The sequence below is a fragment of the Clarias gariepinus genome, chromosome 26 (genome assembly GCF_024256425.1).
Source record: "Clarias gariepinus isolate MV-2021 ecotype Netherlands chromosome 26, CGAR_prim_01v2, whole genome shotgun sequence".
Lineage (NCBI taxonomy): Eukaryota > Metazoa > Chordata > Actinopteri > Siluriformes > Clariidae > Clarias > Clarias gariepinus.
In genome coordinates this window covers 3,180,559-3,203,708 of record NC_071125.1, presented here as the reverse complement: position 1 = coordinate 3,203,708, position 23,150 = coordinate 3,180,559, and the positions used below count along the sequence as shown (strand labels likewise).

Below are 23,150 nucleotides of genomic sequence, written 5' to 3'. Positions count from 1 at the left end.
GTCACTCGACTCTCAGGTTAAACTCGTTCAGTTTGATGACGTTTACGCTTTAACTCGGTTAGCCACAGCGGCTAACGGTGCACGAGCGCCGGCACGAGCTGCGGGTGTAACGGTCTGTTAACGCCTGCAGGTTTGAATATATTAATATAACTGTCAGATATACGGGAGTACAACACCACTGACACTAATAATAATATTAATAATGCAAATAGTCGTAAAAACCTCAAAAAACAAAATATTTTTCATGATTCATCCAATTAAATTGGCCCCGCCCCCTGTCAGCTTGCTCTACACTAACAGCTGGATTTCATTTATAATGAATTTGTTCTACATGTTTATGTCTCAGACACTTGTCTCAGATGTATGTCGGTCTTGAACATTAATGTAATCAGTGATATTATTATTTCAGGTTGAAGCCTACGTAAATGTTTTGCTGTCTTTCTGTACAGCAGGGGGGTAAAATAACAGACAGAGTAAATGCGTGAATAGATTTCCTATTAACATAGTCTCCCTCATTTATTGAAGGAGCTTTAATAGGAATGTGGGTGCCATAAATGCACCCAATTACATTTGGAAACCCTGACATAGAAAGTCATATATGGAAGGATCAAGTGTGTGTGTGCGCAGGATGAATACATGTATACAGTAGATAAAAATAATATGACTACATATTAAATATGCGTCATCGATTTTACTACAAAGGACAAACCTGCCACTCTGTGGAATTCCTCTAATAACACACAGAGGTTTATGGCCAAGGAACTGTACACGTGTGTCAGAAGTGTTTAAGTGCCAGACATACAGTTGCCTTTCCCACATGCTCTGCATCGCCCACATTGTACAAAAAATGTCCTGATGCAAAAAAAATTAAGTGCTATGTACAGAATGTTTTCTAAGCGCAGGTTTGTGACATTTGCAATATGCAGTTTCAAGAGATGTGTTAAGTAATTTAACAATTCCATTGAAAACCAATAATGCTCTTTCAAATAATCATTAGGAAATAAAAAAAACCTTGTATAATTTGTGCCTCCACGTCCACAGGATCATCATTAAAAGGGCGCGCCATGCTGAATAACCTTCTGAAACAAACTTACCAGGGAACATAACCTGCTACCGAGCTTAAACTGCTAACTTATTGATACAAAGAAATACAATATTGTAAGGTTGCGTATCTTAAACCTTGTTGTACTTCTTTCGTTTTCAGCCAAATGAATACAATCCCTGTTCGGTAATCAGAGCGTGAATCATGGTGAATGATGAGAAATTTAAAAAGTAGATCTGATAAAGATTTTTCCTAAACGTTTTGTTAAAATGACTCCAGCATGTTAAAATTCACTTATACCACTTTAGCGCTGTTATTTCAGCAAATGCAAAAATACTGTATAAACCAATCCCAGTAAAAACATTCAGTTTAGCTTTTCTAATTAATATCTCTTGGTGCAGTTGTTTGTTTACATTGAGACAGTAGGTTATTAGTGTCTTATTTTAAACTAGATTATATTATTAAACCCTGTTCATAACATCGCTTTTACTCAACAGTTTGATTTATTCACTTAGGTTGCTGGTTAAACTTCAGGCAGATATATAAGTACTGCAAAATTTTGATTAAATTTGTATGGACAATGATATGAGACTGGTTTTGGGTCCTCCAATGTTTGAAACATGAAGATATCATTGAAACAAAGAGTTCTGACCAATGTATAGACAAAACCCTTCTTTCATAGTTATGTCTCAGGCACATTTACCTGCTCAGACGGTTTACTGCAGCTACCATTATCGGGTTTAGTGGACAGTGGAAGCTCAGTGATTAAAGTGTTGATCGGATGGTCTCAGGTTCAATCCCCTGCAGTTTTAACCCTCACCTGCTCAGATGTATAATGAGATAAAATGTAAGTCGCTCTGGATAAGGGCATCTGCCAAAAGCTGTAAATGTGATAAATGTGGTATTAAGGCAGAGAGTCTCTATCAGTATATAAAATTATCTAGTACTTGTAATTTAACTAATGCTTGCACACAATATTTTAACCCTGATCCTGTGGCTTTCTGTCACTGCAGACGCCGCTGACGTGTGACTCGAGCGTTACGTACCAGAGTTAACGTATAAAACCTCAACCAAAGTTCACAATGACTCAATGACACCAAACTCCAGGATTTACTGGCAGACACAATAGCACACCCCAGAGGAGCTGTGGAGCCACACACACACACACACACACACACACACACACAAAGAAGGACCGAAGTCGGCCTGGTGACACTAAGGGAACCCAAAACCTAGTTAATTTTGTTAATGTTATGGCTGATCGGTGTATGCATTTTTTTCCCCCCAAGACAAGACAACATCTGCGCATCTGGACTAAAACTTAAAAAAAAAAAAGCTAATGAAGTGTGTTATTTTCTCAAAGGAGCAATAAAAAAAAAAAGAAGAAAAAAAGAAAGTCTGTAAATCAGGAAATTACCTCAAGACCATGTTTGATTGTGTTGTCTGCTAATGAACCTTCAGATTGGATTACAGAAGACGATATGAAAGATAGCTGCTTTTATCTCTGCCACTGGAACGGATTAGCAAAAGAATTATCTCAGAGTGCACTCACACTGAGGTTATTTTTTGTCTAGAGCAATTGTCCAGTCAGTTAGGTGGACATGACAGTAGTTGCTGTCCGGGATGCGGCGGGACACTTTTGCATTGACACTAGAGATTATTAACTTGTCATGTAGAACACTCAGAGTCCCAGACCATGTGTAAAGGTCGACTCAATGATCCAATCGACACTAAGAAACATTCAGACTTGTACTTAATGATATATAATCATTTATGAGGCGTGTTAATGACCTAATGCTAATAATAAGAAGATTAAACCTTTTACTTAAACAAATTTTTTTACTTAAACTATTTTAACCTGGGAAATACTTTACTACAGAAAGTTTTGGTGCAAATTGCTTTCTGTTTTTGTTGTGTTTTTGTTTTTTTCATTAAAATAGTGAGGCAAAAGCAAGTTTCTTTGTCAATACACTGATGATTAGATAAACTGGTTTGTTTTTCCTCATCACCCACAGGGGGCAGACTTGTATTAAAATTAATGGGCACTTTTTAAAAAACATTTCTCTTTTAAAGTACATGTCATCTGAGAATACAGTCTCTGCTTCTTTTAGAAATGGCCCAGCCTACAGACTTGTTGAAATTAATTATACCATGGATGACTACGGGAGCAGCAGCACCCGGGCGTTTGAGCATCTGGGTTGATGATTGGGGGGTCCGTGGTTCGAACCCCGTCACTGCCAGGTGGCTGCTGTTGGGTCCTCGGGCCAGAACTTATACAATCTAGCCACTGGTCCCGGTCCCAGGCCTGGGTAGCTGGGTAGTATTTAGAGCTCACAGCAGTTTTAGGTTTTGTGTGTGTTTTTTTTTGCATTACTATGTTTAAATGATTATATAAAGGGTTAGAGAACCAACTAAATAAACATGACTGAGCGAAAAGTATATAAAAAATTCAAATCTTGACTTTTTAAAAAAATAAATTGTCTTACACACATACACATTCAAACACTAAACATTATTTACAGATTAAAATGATAAAAAAACACAAAAAAATACAAACAGGAAGAACAGATCTTTTTGATTATTAGGATAAAAAAAGATGACTAGAGCAGTACAGTCTGCTGTACGGGAATGTGGAGAAAGAGATTAATGAATAATTTACTCCTCCATTGTAGCACAGTCTATTCTGTGCGTTGCCTCCATCTGTTGCCGAGCTTAAATCATAACCACAAATCATTTTTATTTGATTTGGGGTACAATTGATTGTTGTAGTGGTTAGCACTGTCGCCTTGCATCTCCAGGGTCCGGGTTTGTTTCCCGGCCAGAGTCGTTCCTTACTTTGTGTGCATGGAGTTTGCATGTTCTCCCCATACTTGATGTGTTTCCTCCCACAGTCCAAAGACATGTAGATTAGGCTAATTGGCATTCCCAAAATTGCCCGTAGTGTGTGAATGAGTGTATGTATGTGTGTGCCCTGTGATGGATTTGCACCCTGTCCAGGGTGTACCCGGCCTCGTGTCCTAAGCCTCCTGGGAAAGGCTTCAGCGACTCTGAATACAGGATAAAGCGGTATAGATGATGAGTAAGTAAGTGAGTGATTGTTGAGGACTGTTTGAAGTCGAGACGGCGTCTGCACGGCGCTTACAGGCATCGTTAGGCGACGTGTGAGACTCTGAGAGTCGTCTCGATTGTGACGGCGCATCTGGGAAGAAAAGATTCTCTGCAAGAACAAACGCTGTCTGCTTCCACTAAATCTCTTTCCATCAATCAGCACAAGATGAGAGCGGAGGAGGAAGTAGACTCGGCGTTTGGGTGTTAACGCGTAAAGCACACTTCACTACTCTTCTGTCTCAGGCTCGGTTAAGGAATCCATGAAACGACCGCTTCCCTCTCTCACCATGACAACGGATCTCTACTTGCCCCCATGGTGACCTCTTGAAGACTCGTTTAAAAAAAAAAAAAAACGTTTGATGTTCCTGGAAAAAATCTTACCCTTTGGATCACTTCACTGACACGTAGTAGATAACGACGATCTTCAATCAGTGACGCAGAAAGTTCTTCAGCTGTCACACGCAACGTATCCCAGCACATTCAGTTCTAATCTTGTATCATCTATCTATTAGTTGTGAGGTCATTATGTGAACACAATATAGAGTTGCTTCATTTAAAAGTTAGTCGGCAGTCCCGTGTTAGACCCAAGTGGTTTCAAGTTCATGATGAGAACAACAGCGAAAAAGGAACACAACGCTATTCATGTGCATCTCAATGAATTCGAATATCGACTTGCAGAAGAGACGCATCCGGCAAGGACATGTTTGGGCCATTAAAGGAGTTCCTGGGAGGCCGGGTTTCAGATGTAAAGCAGGCAGTCTGATCATTGAGAAAACTTTCTACCTTGATGGTACCCAAGCACTAGTGAAACACTGGGATAAGTGCATTGGTGTAGTAGGGGATTACATGGAGAAATAAAGGGAGTTTTTACTCAAATAATTATTGTGTTCTGCTGGACAAAAGTCCCAGTTTGACATGAACATCCCTCGTAAAAACCAAGACTTTTACTCCACATTCTTTTTAGCTCCCAGTGTATGGAACGACTCAAGTCACACGACCTTAAAAGCGATTTTCAGCTGTTTAAAGGTTGACGTCATTGAGGCCACATCAGAACCAGCGTCTATCTTAGCCGGTTCATGCACTGTGTTCAAGTACTCTGCTCTGAGTGCTGGATCTGACACACAGTATGGAAGAATTAGCTGGTGTGAAACACACAGAGAGAGAGAGAGAGAGAGAGAGAGCAAAATGAATTGGCAAATCACTGCCTAATTGGTCTAATCTTTAGCGTGAACAATGGCTTGGAAGCGAATGACATGTTGTTTTTTAATAAGCAGAAAAATTGGCTTTTCTTTACTTTTATATCCCGCTCTTTTTCTGTTTTCCAAAAGGCCGCTTGAAGATGATACGCTTGTAAATTATGAACAGATGCAGGCGCACCGGTCAGACTGTGTGATCTCGGTGTGTGTTTTGCGCCGCCATCCGCTACATTTAGCGAAACAGGTGTTGGACTAATGTTGCGAACTCTTTACGCTAGCCAACAGACCCTCGTTCCTCCGAATCTGCAGCTCTGTTCCGACTGGCCTGCTCTCTCCGAGGGGGGTTGACCTTTCGGCCCGTTTCAGGATTGCAGAGAGAAAAGCGCAAGCTTTGAGAACAATCTTTGATCCCAGGGATTGTGTTAAGCTTCTTTTGTTAAGCGTCATAGATCAGGGCATGTTGTCTGTTTGAAGGGAAGTGCGATCCTGCAGGGAGGCTAGTATTCACACTGAAATAATCTCATGACTAATAACCTTTTTCTTCTTGTTTTTAATCACTAATTGCTACTCGGTAGGTAATTTATGAACATGTGTGGCCTTCACGTCTGATCAAAACGCAGTTTGTTGTTAGTACGGGAAAGACTTATGGTCTGGTTTGAACTGATCACCGAATGACAGATGCTTTGTGTTGCACGTTGCTTTTAGATAAATATTCAGTAATGCTAATAGAGACGAGGGAAAAATCTGTTCAGTCATGAATTACGTGATTCTTTTGTGTGCTGATTCATGTCTCGCCAAATTGACTTCAAAATCTATTTTTTAAAAATAAATTATTACATTTAAAATAGTCAAACGGCAAACAACCAGAATTGTTTTTCAGCTAGTTCCGAGTAATGCAACAGAAACCCATTTTTTTGTTACATTATCAAAAGACGCTCGATGCAATGTCCTATTCTGGTCACCGCCTAAACTGAAAGTATGCCCTCTTGTGGAGTACAAGTCAATATATATAAGCTACAGGGAAATACCATGCAAAACAAACATTATCAGTTCAAACAGTATAGATAAGCTACAGGGAAATACCATGCAAAACAAAATGTATCAATTCATACAGTATAGACCGTACGTATAAGCTACAGGAAAGTATCATGCAAAACAAACCTTATCGGTTCATACAGTATATATAAGCTACAGGGAAATATCATGCAAAACAAACATTTATTGGTTCATACAGTATACATAATTTACATGAAAATATCATGCAAAACAAATGTTATCCATTCATACAGTAGGCCTATATATAAGCTACTGGCAAAACAAACATTATTGGTTATAAGCTACAGGGAAATATCATGCAAGACAAAAATTATTGATTCATATGTTTTTAATCTGTTAAATGTTTCACACAAAGAATCTATTAAGGATTAATATTTAAAATCTAGTCGGGTTTATGGTGGTTAGAGAGATAATGAGGTAGCATTAGATAGATACTAGGTGGATTGATATCCAGATTTTATGTTTTAAGTAGAAGGGAAATTGAAAAAATATACTATATTAATACAAGAAACCCCAAAACTGTAGGCAGTGTCCGGGCAATTCAGCTGCACCCTGTTGGATTCGATCGCATGTTAAAAGGTCTGAAGATTATAAGAGCCGGAGGCCCCAGCATCAATTTTTCAGAGGGCAGCTACACCACAGAGAGGGTAATGACATGGTGTGGATAGTTGTGCTTCCATTAACCTCATGCCTTCCCTCTCCGTGGGTCCGATAGTTAAATCTTTTTTTTTAAACACAAATATGATTATAAAACCACTAACATTCTTCTTCTTCTTCTTTTTTTTTACCAGAACCTTTTTAAATATGTGAACCGTACACAGGTTTTTTACTAACACTCTCGTATATGGATCTTCCATTGCTCTGCGAGGGTCTGAGCATCTTTGGCGTTTATGCCTGCAGGTGGTTTTAAAGCTCATAAATCATTACCAGGCGGAAGGGCAGGGCAGCGAGGTGGTGCAGGGGGTCTTACTGGGACTGGTGGTCGATGGCCGCTTGGAAAAACTGTTTTCCCAGCACACAGAGGACGATCCCGAGATCGACGGAGGTAACCCTGATCTCAGATGTTATAGGGCAAATGTGGTTAGGTCTGAGCTCAGATTGGATGCTTACATTCAAATCATGTGTACTTTAAACAGTAAAAGCTCTTTATAGAAAGCATCTCAAATGCCAACCACATTTAAAATCCATCACAAACATTTCTTTCTTTTCTGTATGGGGATTTTCTCTTAAGGTAAGATCATCTGTGGATACTCTGCTACAAGGACGTATGAATCCTTGTATTTTTCTCTTTGTTACTTCATATGTATTTCTGTTGCATCATACCTCTTCTATTTTACCCATGTATTATAAACACTGCAATTTCTCAGGATTTTTATTTTTTTATATAGCTTTATGTAGGTTTCTCTTAAAATTTCCATCTGTGCTAAAATATTTGTATGGTCCTATCTTGTTATATCTCCAAATATCATGTGAAAAAAAACATAGTTTATTATTTTTTTTTAAATCAAAGTCTTTTTTTAATGGAAATTTAAACAAGATACGTACACCCGTTTCACCAAAATGAGGATGGGTTCCCTGTTGAGTCTGGTTCCTCTCAAGGTTTCTTCCTATTACCATCTCAGGGAGTTTTTCCTGGCCACAGTCGCCGTCGTCCTCGGCTTGCTCATCAGGGACAGTCTTATCATTTTGATTCATTCACGTTCACATCTCATACAAATTTAAATAATTCCATTGATTATGTAAAGCTACTTTGCGCCAATTGTTAAAAGCGCTATACAAATAAAATTTAATTTAATTGATACATATACAGTGCATATGTAATTGATGCACTATTTTTTTCCCTAACTCATTCTCCTCCCCCTTGGCGCCCTGTCCAGGGTGTACACCTCCTCGTGCCCTAAGCCTTCTGGGATGGGCTCCAGGTCCCCGCGGCCCTGAATACAGGATAAAGCGGTATAAAAGATGATTGAGTAAGTGAGTGAGCGATATAAATAAACAAATACACATCAAACAAAATAATGATAATAATAATAATAATAAAAATAATAATACAAAAAAACATTAAAAATGAAAACCAAAAAGGAATAATTTATCTATGATTCCTCATCTATATCTTCAAAATGGCTCAAATGGTTGCCAGACATCATAAAATTCCTACTGTAAATGGATCTCTTAATGAAATAACAAGTTGAATATTCCACACCGTCTGAATCCCGAGAGGGTGGTTGGTCTCAGTTGTCACCAAATTCGATGCAGTTCCCATTCCATCTATAACATTCTGAAAAATTGCGTGACACATCCTCCTGGTTGTGATGAAGCGGCGTTCTTCATCCCATAGGCGACGACACACACCTTTAAAACTCTGGTTATCTGTGATATTGAGTGGTAACTTATTCGTCCCTCCGGGGATTATAGCAGGTGTGGACTTGCAGGTTGAGAGTGATATCTGGAGTCGCATGCTATCAATCAGAAGTAGGGCTTTGTGTGCTTCAAAGAATCCATCAAGTCGTTTGGAATAGCTTTTTCTTATCTATCTATCTATCTATCTATCTATCTATCTATCTATCTATCTATCTATCTATCTAGAATAATAAGGAGTTTAATTAAACAAGGAGTTTTTCCCATAAAAACATATATAATTATATATAAATTTATTCTATGCGTTCATGTTTTACTTTAGCTGCACAGATTTTGCATTTCACTGTCCTGATGTAGTTCTTATCCGTTCATAAACATAATATCAGTCCCTGAATCTTTGGGTATTATGTAGAGCCGAATAATGTGTTTCCTTTCCCTTTAATAATGTCTCTACGCATTTGGTTATTCAGGCGCTATTCCTTTTGAGACTTGTTGTGTCCAGATTATGATTCAGTATCACACTGAAATCTTCCCCAGTAATGACAGTGAGTTCTGATGTCAAGGCAGTGATAATCAATAGGGATTTAAAATAGTTCATGAGGTAGTGGTATCTGGTAGGGCTTATATATATTTATCCTTAATAGTAACGTATTTACTGATCAAGAATCACTGATTTTTTTTGAGACATTCAAAACTGAATAAAAAATTTGGCTTTGACTGTACACAAGCTTTGTCAGGTTTTTTTTTTTATTGTAAGGATTCCTTTGCTTTTTTTCATTGGGTTCATTACCCAATTTCTTTCAGGGGGGCCTTGTTTAAGGGCCCAACAATGGCAACTTGGTGGAGGTGGGGCTTGAACCACACAGACCCATGCGCAACAAACTGTGAGCTCTGCATGCTCTAAATCCCTTTGCAGCAATGTGAGCTACAGCAGTTCTTTTATTGGATTGGTTCACACCGTCCAGCCTTTGCTCCCCACGGGCATCGGTGAGCCTCGGCTGCCCGTCACCCTGTCACTGGTTCACAGCTTGTCCTTCCTTGGACAGTTTTTGCAGGTCATGAGCACTGCATACCCGGGATATTACACAAAATCTGCTCTGAATGAGTCGTCTAGACACCACAAGCTGTCTATTGTCAAAGTCACTCAAATTTTGCCCATTTTTTCTGCTTCCACCACGTCAACTTCAGGGACAAAAAGTTTACAAGTTGCCTAAAAAAAACTGCTGGGTTTTGAATAGATGACCCTGTAGATTGTAGATTATAAATTTACAGATTATATACAGATTCAGTAAAATAGTCTTGAATATACAGTATATGTACATATGTACTATAAAAACCGCAATTATATAAAGGTATATAAAAGATATACAGAATACCAGAGTTGTGGAATTGTTGAACGTTCCTCTTTCGTTTCTTTTTTTTTTGAGTTCGTCCTTGAACGCAGCAAGGTCGGATTTAAAATCCTCAATTTCTTTAAACATGCTTTTTAGACTTAAGCGGATCATGGGTGCTGTTTCTGTTTCCATCTGCTCGCCCTCAGTGCCACTTTCATCTGCTCCTGACAAGTCGTTCCCGTCATCTTTATCAGCCAGCTTAGGTTGTTTTCCCCAAACTTTTGACTTTTTGGTCTCCGTCGCCTTTTCGTCACGGAGTAAAAGAAGTATCTTGGCGTTGTTGGTATATTTTTGGAGGACATGTTTTTTTCTATGAATGGGAGCTATTCACGTATGCCGCCATCATCATCATCATCATACACTGCCTGGCCAAAAAAAAAAAAAAAAAGACGCACGCTCCAAAATTTTAGCTTTAGCTTTGATTGCATCTTTCACAATCCTGAAATATTCCTACAATAGATGTGATAATCTGGTCATTCAGTACATTCTGAATGTTGCTAAGTCTACTGTAGACCTGAGCAACTGAAACAACCCCAGATCATAGCACTGTCTCCAGAGGCTTGTACAGTGGACACTATGCATGATGCAGTCTTTAAGTGATTTCCGTTCATGTTTTTTTCCTCCCCTTTTTGGCCACCTTGAAGGTTCAGCACTATCTTTCCAGGTTTTACTGATGTGGTAGGCAGTTCTCAACCCAATTCCATTCATTTCAAATCTCCAAAGTTCTCCAGCACTTGATTCAGGCCAATAATTTGACCTTTTTGAAGCGATGCCCGGCAGTGTGTCACAACCAGAAGTTAAGCACAATCATTTCATCACAGTATGTGGCTCAGATAAAAGTGAAGTGTCTTCTTCGTCTGGCTTTAAAGGGAAAAGCTCAAATCTGTCTGACACTGTAACAAAGCTTGCTTATTGACTTCTCTTGTCAATTGTAAAAATATCGACAGTTATTGCAGTTTTATTGTTTTGCTTGTTATGTTGTTTCGTTACTTAAACATCATTATACCCAAAAAAAGGTGAGCCAGCACTCTGCGTCATTAAGAAAGCTTTAGGAATTAAAAATCTGGTACAGTATTTACTTCATTATTTTAATACTTTAAGCAGGCTTTCATTCACAACTAAGCTGTGTTATTAGCCACCACTGTTTAGTTCAAGCTTTTTGACAGACCAATCCTCTAAAGGAGGTCAAGTTCCCAGCTCTCTGTTGGCAAAAAAAATAACAACAACCTTGTTGATCCAGCCTGCCTGTTAGAGCTTGTCTAAATGTGCAGCAGTCAGTATCACTAATGAGCACTAGTCTGGAAGTCGTGTCAAGAACTGAAAGGCCAAGATGAAAAATGTGTGCCCAGGGACAAATCTTTGCAAATCCATAGCATTATCTCATGGCTTTGGTGGCGGACTAGTGAGTGTTTGTTGTTTACTCTACGGGAGCAGTTTCTGCTCAGTTCTTGGCCATTTACTAAAGTGTTAATGGCAGAGATTAATATCTAATCAGGACCCAAAAGCACTCGTACCACATACAAAAGACTTCTAGTAATCTATTAATGGAACATCTAGTAATGTTCTGGTTAAGGAGGTGGGCTAAAAACCTCAACTCTCGACTTGATTTTGAAGTCATAATTTATAGCCTGGCAGAATGCAGTCTGCCCGAGCTCTATTTTTAGCAGTCCATCGCACTTAAAAATCAGTCTCGCTGGCTGCTTTTTGCTGAGGCAGTCATCTTGGCTCAATGACAGATTTCACAGAAGCTCATAATTTTGTCCCTCTCCCTCCCCACTTCCTGTGCTCCCTGTGAGCATGATAGCAGATGTAAAGGCAGTAAGAGGACTACGTTATTGCTGTGATCATTCTCCCACCCTGAGAGAAATGCCTCAGTGCCCGCTGCTGTGGCAGGTTTTCATTCTTTTTAATCCTTTCACGGCAGCTGTTTTTCTCGCCTCTCACAAGGTGGCAGTGTTGCACTTCCGGGTTCAGCGCTTCCATCGGTTTTAATATGAAGCCCCAACGGACAAGCCTGAACAGCAGAGCTCGAACCAATCCAGAGTTTTTGCCTGGTAGAAGAAGAAGAAGAGTGTTAAATGGGCAGTTGGCTGACAAGAACCCGTGTGTACATTAGCCTGATCATCGACCCTTAACGCAAATCAAAACCTCCACAATCTTTCGCAGCCCTAACCGATTGAGTGAGTTTATCGCTCCCCTGTGTCGGTGCGTTATGATTGGGGCAAAAAGAACTTTGTTATATGAGCTGAGAGAACCCTTGGTTATGGGCCACAGATGCTGGAAGTTTGATTCCTTTAGTTGGACGCAACTTGTTTATCAGGAGTTCAGGAGTTGGCCAGATTTGTTGTGCCACGAGACTATTTTAATTCAACCTCATCTTAAGGAAGCGTTTAGATGCAAAACATGATAGTTAATTTGTTACCTTTCAAAAACTGATTTATCCTGGCCTTTGCAGGTTTACATTTTAAATGAGATGTCAGTCTCTCACAGGGTACCCTTGACACATTTTCCTATTCGGGAGCAATGACCAAAGCCAGTTTGTCTACTGAATTGTTTTTGGGAGGTCCGAGGAAACCAATGAAGCCGGAGCAAACACAAACAGAGAACATGTCAAGCTCTACATGGACTATAACTCAAGATGATGATCAAGCCAAATTACGGAGCTAAGGTGCAGCAACTCCAATCCAATACAGCACTGTTTAAATGATTTTAATTGTCTGTCTCAAATATGGCAACGCTTATCTGGTATGTCGTTGACGTTGCTGTGAGAACATTCCGAGAACTGGATTAGCTTCGGCTGACCTATAACCCTTGGATCTCTTCAAACAGACTCTTCAGGAAACCATACGATATTTTATGACGATATCCATCTCCAGCTTGGAGTTAGTTTTGGAAAATAGTGGTTGTTGGAGCTTTAGGCTTTGAATCCGGGCCAATCTTTCCCCTGAACAGCTTGGTTTATTAAAGGCTTTCGTTATCTTCCTGGAGTTTGTCCTACACAAAGTTTTGGCAGGTTGCTTCTACACCCTTCTTTTCTCCTCCTCCTCCTCACTTGAGCTGTAATTAATTGAGTATCTCTGGACAACCGAAGATACCAAAGCCTTCAACTGGACTGACAAGTGCTTTCCTTCTGAGAGTTAAACCACACTTGTTCACTGGAGAGATACTGAATGTTTCTGATAGACATTCGTGTTCCTTATTTGGAGCTTCTGCCTTGTAGCGGCAATCGAGGTTGGATTAAACCTTGATCGTAACACGGCTAACGTTCGAAATAAAACCTCGCAGTAACGAATCGTGCCAACACGCCTCCTCAAGCTGCACGTTGAATTTCCGCTTCGAGGAAATAGTGGGCCGGTTTCCAACAACAGAAGCTTGTATTTTCTCCAATATTCCAGGCCAGCTCTAAACAGTGAGGGTAGTGGAAACACAATTATCCATATGTCATCTTTTTGAGGGGAAACACCTTTAGCAAACCTTTAGCATTTAAGTGTTATAATAAAAAATAATCCACTTGGGTATACTGTAGAACACTGAAAACATGTTCAGTGTGGATGGCGAGTGCAATTTATTAAATCATTTTGTGCAAATTTCTTGCTTGTGTGTTTGTGTGCGTGTGTTCTGAAGATGCTTGGGAAATGAAATGATTTAATCTTTCTCAGTAGTGAAATTGATGTAAAACCAATCATAACAGAGTCGCTTTTTCGCTTTCGTGTTCCAACGCAAACAACCAAAAGCAACCTCATATACGTTTTTTTTATTTGTAAATTGCGGAACGGCAAATCTTCGCCGTCTTTTTAAATTTCTCATGAATTGTATGAACTTAAAATTTAAAAGAGGTAAGTCAATGAATCATAAAATATGTCTCAATTTAGCAGCATCCAGAGAACTTGTAGCATGATGTGCCAATGTAAAAAAAACCCCACTTATTACATTTACATGCACAGTTAATAACCAGAGCTCGACTAGGTCGTTTAATTATACTTCTGTCCATGTCCCATTATACAAGCACAGGAGGAGAATCGATTTATTGACCGATGTACACTACCAGTGAAGAGTTTGGGCACATCCTCTAATTCTATTGGCTTTCCTGATTTTTTCTTTCTTTCTCACTGTAAAACAATCCTGAAGGCATCAAAAATGTTCAGTAATCTCCTTTGAACACTTGATATTGAGATGTATCTGCTACTTATGCTCGGTAAAGCCTGTTGAGCTGTTAACTCTAAATGAACTTCTCTTCTGCGACAGAGGTACGTTTTGGTCTTGCTTTCCTGGGAAGGTCTTCATGAGAGACAGTTTCATCATGGAGCTTGATGGGTTTTGCAAATGCACTTGACATAATACTGTTCTTGCAAGAACTGATCCAGAACAGCTGACCCTCATGTCATAAAATAACAACTGAATTACAAATGTTGTTGGTGGTGGTGTTACTTGGTTACATAATGCTATATGTGTTATTTTATAGTTTTGACCACTAACAAAAACACTGAACTGGACGGTGTGTCCAAACGATATCCCTTTCAGTCAGCTGTGAAGGTAAGAACCGTTTAGTTATGGGTTACAAATTTTTCTTTCAGAGGACGTAGCATTAGCAGCTTCTTCTTCGGTTCAACGTCCAGGTCGATGCCCAGGATAGGAACCTGGTGCGTAGACTGGTTTCTGTGTCTAATTGAGGTATACGTTCAAGAGTAGTTCGACTCCCATCTGCATTGTCTGGGTGTGCCATAAATCTGACATTTAACCGATCCCAGGGCAACTGCACACACACTCACAAAAATTGAGCAATTTGCGAACAGCATCTGCATGTCTTTGGGCTGTGGGATGAAACCGGAGAACGCAGAGGAAACCCACCATGAATGGGGATAACATGCAAACTCCATGTATATGGATCAAGGGGAATTGAACCTGGAACCTGGAGAAGCAAGGCAACAGTGCTTACCAGTCCGCCATAGTACTAACATGTTCACGTCATGTAAACATTACTGACTGAAAAGCTTTTGAAAGAGTGCGGATGAGCTTTAAACGTTTTTGACAGATACAGTACAGATGTTTCCCTTCTGTATCACAGCTGCTTACCAGAGTCAGAGGTCCTTTGTTTCATGATGCAGGAGCAAATACAAGCCTTTATAGAAGCAAATAAATTGTGCTGTCCAGGAAAGAATGCATTAGACTGGACTAGAACTGCCATTTTGAGTTCACTATCCAAACTTCCTCGCAAGCGCAGGATGTAACCCAATAAATTGTCATGAAGACATAGTACGAGAAAGAAGTCGGACAGCTCATCTCGCTTGTGTGACACACTGAATTGTCCACCTGACCACAAAACATGATATCCTAGTTTTATCCACCTTTTCTCCTTCATAGGAAGCTGAAGCAGTTGATGATATTCGAAGGAGCAGAGTAGCACTCGGCATCATCCAGGACAGAAAAAAAAGAGGTTCTTTTGTGTGTGTGTGTGTGTGTGTGTGTGTGTGTGCTTGTTATTCTGATATTGTGCCACTATAAATCCTGTTGATCTTTCTGTCCAGTGTGCTGGTTATTGGAGCTTCACCAGAAGTGCTCGGTACAGATTGGATGAGAAATATGAAATAGTCCACCATTTGCAGATATGCACCGGGACACCGTTCACTGATAGAATGAACATCCCCTCCACTTTCCTTTGCTTTCCATCCATCTATCTCACTTGTCTGTCTGTTTTCCCATCACCTGTTTTAGGAGAAGGTTGAAAAAATTGGTAAGGGCTAACTAAAGGGCTGGAGTAGTAACACACACCTAATACATAAGGACACGTTTCTCCAGCTTCATATAAAAAAAAAAAAATCTTCATGTGCCTGGAATTGAACTAGTTTTCAGCTCCTGACTACTGACTAATTTTTCCCTGTTTAAGGCAGCGTAGCGAGATCCCCACCCTGCCTTGTCGAGTGTTTCACTAGACGTCGCAGATTAGTGTTAATTAGCGTTCGTCAAGAGGGACCTGCGTGCGGTCGACACCTGTCTTTGCTAGCGGGTTTAAGTGCAGTGTAGTGCAGGGGTGACGCGCCATTTGCAGATCGAAGTCAAATCAGATGTCACGAAAATAGTCACGACAGCACGTCCTCCTGCAGTCCCTGAAATATTTCCTTTCAGAGCCAGCTGCTGTCTATTTTCCCCCCCATTTCTCATGCCTCCCCGCTGCCTGATGCGTTCCTGCTCACGTCTACGTTACCGGATGCTCGCTAAGGATGAGTCACGTCATTAAGGCAAAGCCAGGGTCACGCAATTAACAATTAAACAGCTCCCTTCCTTCATCTTGTCGCATGACGGTAATTATTTCGAATTAACAGAGGTAAACCGGAGGTCTGCTAGCAAGATTGTGGCTATGCGAATGCAATAACGCTAATCGCGCTCCAAATTATCATAGTGATTAATCTTTGATTAATTGAACTTCCCTAATATGGAGGTATTCCTGATGATGGACTGGTATAGCTTGGTTTTCGCGTTTGTCTTTAACCTGGTAATATAGATATCAGGATCCTAAAACAGCGTACCTAAAAAAGTACCATGTACCAGCGTATCCTAAAAAAGTACCATGCATGCCTAAGTTGTGTTTTGGTTGCTTGGAAACTTTATGGGTTCAGGCCAAAAAAAGTATTGATTGTTTTAGTATTCATGTTTGTTGTAATCAGAAATCACGTATCTGCTGGTGTCTTTAAAGCAAATAAAACACTTTGTACAAATTTGTTAATTAATAATTTATAGCCCATTTTCATTAAATGCAAATGAAACCCAAATCCCAGATTTGCAATTGTAATTTTTTTTTGCCACAGCAACAAATAAGTCAATTTCATGGAAAATACACAAGCCTGTTTAAGAGTACGGATAGGATTCACCAGGGACCACCTGATACGATATTATCACGATACCTAGGCTTTTTTTTTTTCATACTCAGGTATGCTTGCATATTTTCACTCTCCGATACAGCAGGTGGCAGTATACTTACTTGGTTTGTGAGCGAAAAATATCAGGAGCGAAGTATATATATATATATATATATATATATATATATATATATATATATATAGACTTTGTTTACATGGAATTTAATTACACACTTATAAGCATGTTTTTTAAAATGTACAGCGCCAACTGTTGATTTTTGGAATGAACAAAAATTTTTTCATGTTACTGTGAAGTGTGCGGAATGAACGTGTGAGATCGCGTTTATTAAACAGATTCCAATCGCACACTAAAAAGCGCATATAAAAATATGTACAGCACCATATGTTGAATTTTGAGAAGAACTAATGACTTTTAGGGACTTTTTTTTTATGATGTATGATATGTATTTTTCAGTTCAATTTCAAAATAGCATATCTTCTCTTCCCGTGGGCCAACTGCGATAAACCAAAGCCTATATGTTATCTTAAGCTCCGCCAAATACTCACGTGTAAACTCCATTAAAATTCGTTCAGTAGTTTTTATGTGATGCGTGCACAAACAAACAGACAAACTATATTTCCAAAAACCATCTTGACATCTTGACTATTACTCATCTTACATCCCCCAATTAATTTTCAATGTACAGACATACCCACTTTACAATTTTATTATGTGTATAGATTAAAAAAAATAATGTAAAAAAAAAAGTTATTGTTGTTTTACATGAAATGCCACACAATACAGTTGATACAGATGATTTCTCCCAGTCTCAGTTTAAGAGTGCTAAATATTTCCTTTTTTTTTTTTTTTTTTTTTTACAAAATTTTGATCATAAACACAATCTGAAGTCGACAACATAACAAATAAATAATTAACTGCCTTCTGGGTTCTCTTTCCTTTCCAGACAAAAGAGCAGAAAAAATAAAGCTTTGACCATCTACTCTTGCACACCACAACAGCCCGGAGCTTCTTCCAGGGTATCCCATGCTGTGTACACTGAACGCCATCATCGCTTGCAGTCTGTCTCTGATACAGCCTGTCATTTAAATCTCATCCCCTGTCTTTCACTCAACGCTGCTGTTTTATTCCATGGTGTGATGACAACGCAGGCCTGGCCCGCTCGTCTATTAAATTAGAGAATTGTTGTTTTGCGAACACAGAAGGGGCCATGCATAATTTATCATTCCTTTTATTTTGCTTCTCGTGCTCAAGGTCGCATGTTCCTGGCCTTTCTGCTTGGATTGCTCTCCTGATAATAAGGGCTGAATTGATGTTCAGATTCACCTAAACGAATATGGTTCTACCCAGACAAAATCACATGTATTGCGTCTGTAGTACTGTTTGATATTTATAGCTGTAGTGCGAGCCCTGTGATTTAGTGGTGCGGCTTATGCATTTTCTTGTGTTACCCAGATATTGAGCTGGTTTTATGTTTTATTGCTGCTGTTGTATAGGAAGTGGGGTTGCTTTCTTAATGTATGTTTATTTTTTAAACAATTTATGAGAAAATAAATGGCAATTTTTTTCCTCCCGATTTTGACGGTTAATTTTGTTTGGGTTTAATGGAAAAGTCTTACATGGTGTTTGTGTGTGTGTTGAAATATAAAGCGGTAAACAGTGGAACCTTGGATAACGAGTATAACTCGTTCTGGAAGCAGGCTTGTATTTCAAAACACTCGTAGACCAAATTTTAATTTCCCATAAGAAATAATGGAAACTCAAATTATTGGTTTTACAGCCCAAAACAATAAATACATAAAAATAATTAATACAAAATAAAAAGTAAAAATAAAACTAACCTGCACTTTACCTCAAATTACACACACACACACACACACTCTTGCCTTTACAGCCCCCCTCCCACCTCCTCCTCCTCTCGGCTTCGCACACCCATACAGACACACACACTCTCTGCCTTACACAGAAACTCCACAGTGCTCCGTCACGATTCTTCTCAAAGGTAAAGTGAGGCTGATACAGAGAGGGAGATAAAAAATGGATTTTTAAAACAATACATGCGCGCTGTACACACGCGCTTACAAACATAAAATAAAAATGTTTTACGCACACACACGTGGTCACAGTGTTATAGTTAACAGTACACATGTGCACGGATGTTGATTATACCAGTAGAGACGCGCACTAACACCCAGCAGGCGAGACGATTACCCACAATTCCGCAGCAAGAGAGAGAAAAACCGTTGGCTTAGTTGTGATCACGTGATGCTTGGCATCAAAACAAGAAGCGCATGCGTGACACATGATACTCGGTGCTCGTAAACCAAGACAATGCTTGTTTTTTTTTAAGTCAAAATTTATTAAAAATCTTTGCTTGTCTTGCGGAAAACTCGTAAACCGCGATACATGTAATCCGAGGTTCCACTGTATATAACTAATACGCTCACTGATGTCATCAGTTAGCACCACCAGAGCGAGAATTTTATAGCAGTGCTAGCAATATCAGATAAAACAGCTAAAGTAAAGCGTCTGGCTATCTTCCTTCTAATGGACCTCAACAAATAAAGACAGCTACCTGCTTGCTGTCCTCCACAGCAAAATCCCAAGCATATTTTTGTTAAAACGCATCCATTGTTTGAAATGATAGAGCAGTTGAACAAATATGACATGTTTTCAGGGGATTATAATCTTTTAATTGTAATTATAAATGCAAACAATGTTTGTATGTATCATGACATACAAAAAAAAACGACGGATTTGAACAACGAGGCTTGTAGCCAAAAGTCGTCATCTGTATTATTGATGATACATGAACAAATTACTTTCCTGAACGTCCACCTAATTTTCTTTAATCTGTCATTTGTGATGTACAAATGTCTCAGTTGGGATTGATTATCCTTGACTTAGTTTGATGTCGACTCTGGTAGATCTACTGGGCTTTCAAAAGTTTTTTTTTTTCCAGTATATTTATCAATAAAAAATCCCCTTTTGGCTTTTACTACTTAAAATATATCCAAGCTGAATTAACAAGTTTGCAACTTAATTGCAAAAATTAAGTTATTGCAATTTAATCAATTTAGTGAGGCAAGACACCTTAAAGTTATGAATGTAGTTAAATTCTAGGGATGTGCCTGTTTTTGCACTAAAGTAATAAAACACTTGGGAGACTGACCATCCTGACCAAAGTTTGCCTTGCTAGTTTGCAGCTTTGTGAGTTTTTGTCAATTAGAAAAGTTGGACATCTTGTCTATTCTACCGTTAAGTGTAATATAAGTGTACAAACAAAAACACATAAACCTATTTCCAACGACTGGTAAGGATTTCTATATTTGATACATACCTAAGTGCGCCATTCAATAACCTCAATTATTGTCACACTTGACACAATGCTTCTTACCCGGCGTCTCTGTGTCTCTTGGCTAAGAACACAGTACCGAGTTCAGCAACGAATCAAAAGGCAGCACTTGTCTGAGTTTAACATTTTCTTTTTTTACTTCCTACTCGGAGCCCAGTGTATCATGAAATGAATGTATTTCCCATGGTAGTCCTACACAGTCGAAGTAATTTGGGGTGGGTCAAGTCGTCCCTAGGCCACTTGTTGTACACAAAGGCTGGCGAATCACAGAGCCTCGATGGATATTCTTTGGAGGTGGCACGCAGTAGCGAATTACAATAGAGGTGCAGTCTCGGCGCAGTCCTAGCTTGGCTATAACTACCAAATGAGCCTGCTGCTTTGAATGAAGATCAAGGAAATAAATCACCCTACTGCTGACCAGCTCACAATGTGTTTGTTCAGTTTGTAGTGACGTTGCAATGGGTTCATTTGGGAGTTTGCATCTTTAGCAATAGCAATGACTACCCCAGGTTAGTTTTTAGTCTCTGATTTTTATTGCCTTTGAGCTATGAGAGCACCGCCATCTTTTGAGCATTTATAAAATTTTAATGTCTATATACTATATGCACTGAAAGTTTGGTACATCAAACATGAAAGGCATTTTTGGTGTTTACAGCCCTGTCTTCGTGTGCAATCTTTATGCGCAGATTCCTTTCATGCTTATATGGTTTATGTCCAAAATGACCATAATTTATTACACGAGGTGTTTATTACAAGATTTAAACAAGTTTATCCAATTCCATTCAATATCTAGATCACTTAGTGAAGTTCAGGATTTTGGTGACAGTACTAGAAGCAGATACATCCAGACATCCTTGTTTTCAGCAACTTCTTCCATCTTCTTCTGGGGGATTTCTAACTGCTCCCAGCCCAGCTAAGCTTTATAATCCCTACATCTTGTCCTGGGTTGGCCCTGGGTCCTCTGCGAAGGTGGCTGTGCCAACGGAAGGGACCAGGTTACATCCTTATCAGGTGTCCGAGCCACCTCGACTGTCTCCTCTCGATGTGAAGAGGCAGGTCTGTACTCTGACACATTGCAGATTTCTAAACTTCTCACCCGATCTCGGAGACTAAAAACAACCACCCTATGAAGAAAACTCATTTCAACTCACTTCAACCCATTTCAGCTGCATTACCCAAAGTTTATGACTATAGGGGAGGTAAGGAAAGTAAACTGGTTTGTAAATCTAGAGCTTTGCATTATGGCTCAACTACCTCTTCACTACAAGGTTCAGGACGAAAGGTGAGGATATTAGGGTCAATAATTAGGGACGTAGACTGACAATTAATTCAAGAGCTTTGCTTTAGGTAGGGACAATAGGTAGGGACATAGACCAGCTGATGAATTAAGAGCTTCAGCCAGGGAAGTTAAGGAAGATAGGTATGGATGTATACTGACTGATTGATTGATATACTGTTGATTGTTTATTATCTCTGATCGGTTAAAACTGTAGCCCACCATTTTGGTGGATCATTCTTGCACTTACTGCAAAATACACCACTTTTAAGTCTATTACAGCTTGGCATTTTACCTTTACACCATCACACGAAAAGTTATTAGCCTCTTTTAAACATCTATAACCTTTTTGCCATGAAAAACGTTCCAATACTAGATGCACTATATAACCAAATGTACTGTATATGGACAATATGTTTTCGTGGAACATATCATTTTCAGATTTAGTTCTCTTATGTTTGTTATAGTATTCTCCCCTTTTTTTGGGAAGACTTTCCTCTACATTTTGGAGCGTGACCGTGGGGATTTGTGCTTACAAGAGCATTATTGAGCTCATGCAGTGATGTTAGGAATTCGAGAAAGCTCCAATTCATCCCAAAGGTGTTTTTTGAGCTTGAGTTCAGGCAGGGCATGATGCATGACTCGTACTCAACCCATAACATCTTCACGAAGCTATATTTGGACATATAGTGTATCAGACACAAAGAAGGCATTCAGATTGTCAAGGTACTGTAAAGATCCACACAATGTAACAATAAGTGTTTTGCAAAATTAAAAAAAGCACATGGAAAGAGATAATGATGCCCTATCCTATATAAATCAAGAGTACGTGAAGAAACCCTAAATAGTTCACCCTGAAATAGTACCCATGCAGATGATTAATGGAAGCTGGTGAACGTTATGCAAATGTGATTTTACTACTTGCGTCCCTGTAGTTTTTTTTTTTTTTTTTCGAGTATTGTTCTTTTAAAAGCTCATTAAACACAATCCCTTTAGGTGGTCATGATCTCAGGGTATGATTGCTTATTACCTCCAATCTGGTTGCTTTAAATTAGGAAGGAGGCTCAGCAATAAGGCCATATGTGCTAAATTCTGGTGACACGTTCACCTTATTTGCTGTAGAGCTAAAGATTGCATGCTGTCACACTCAGCGCAAGAAGTTTCGGTTTACTGATTTAACACATAAAGAATACGGGAGTGTTTTTTTTTTTGTTGCAGCATTTTGGCAATATAGCTTACATTTGAAAGCAGATGGTACTTTTCTTTTCCCTTTGCCTGTCAAGGCTGGGCAATTGGCATCACTTGTTCAGCTTCTACCGCATGACTTAAGTCATCACTTCCTCACATTCCACTCGTGAAAAAGCAGCCAAGACATTCATGACAAATTGCCTCTCTCTTCCTCGTTCCTATTCCTGCACTGCCATGTCCTGGGTGATGGTGATGGGCAAGCAGGAAATCACTAAAACAAAAACCACGGTGATGAAAGTTCATT

General features: G+C 39.3%; 1 protein-coding gene across 1 annotated transcript in view; it reads left to right on the top strand.

The window, feature by feature from the left end:
* The first annotated feature begins 7,308 nt into the window (after window positions 1–7,308).
* Window positions 7,309–23,150, top strand: part of eif3ha (eukaryotic translation initiation factor 3, subunit H, a) — a 37,268-nt gene continuing 21,426 nt past the window's right edge. The window contains 1 exon segment of the mRNA XM_053488027.1: window positions 7,309–7,447. The gene's annotated coding sequence lies outside the window, so the exon portion shown is untranslated.